Source organism: Penaeus monodon, chromosome 29 (genome assembly GCF_015228065.2).
Source record: "Penaeus monodon isolate SGIC_2016 chromosome 29, NSTDA_Pmon_1, whole genome shotgun sequence".
NCBI lineage: Eukaryota > Metazoa > Arthropoda > Malacostraca > Decapoda > Penaeidae > Penaeus > Penaeus monodon.
Genome location: NC_051414.1, coordinates 8,671,751 through 8,672,015, shown reverse-complemented (window position 1 = coordinate 8,672,015; position 265 = coordinate 8,671,751).

Below are 265 nucleotides of genomic sequence, written 5' to 3'. Positions count from 1 at the left end.
CGCAGGTACCTTAATATCTGTCTCTGGGTGTGAAATTCCAGGAAAATAGTGAGGGTGTGCAACTGGAGGAAGATGGGGAGGAGGAAAAGACGTCAAATGAATAAGGAAATGAAAAAAAAGGATAACGAGGAACACGTGAGAGAGAGAGAGGGAGGCAAGAGGATGGAAGAGGATGGAGTTGACAGGGTATGATTGAGCGAGTTAGGGAAAAAGTCAGGGATGGTAAAGATATAACACAATACTCCCATAACAAAGTTGTATTCAG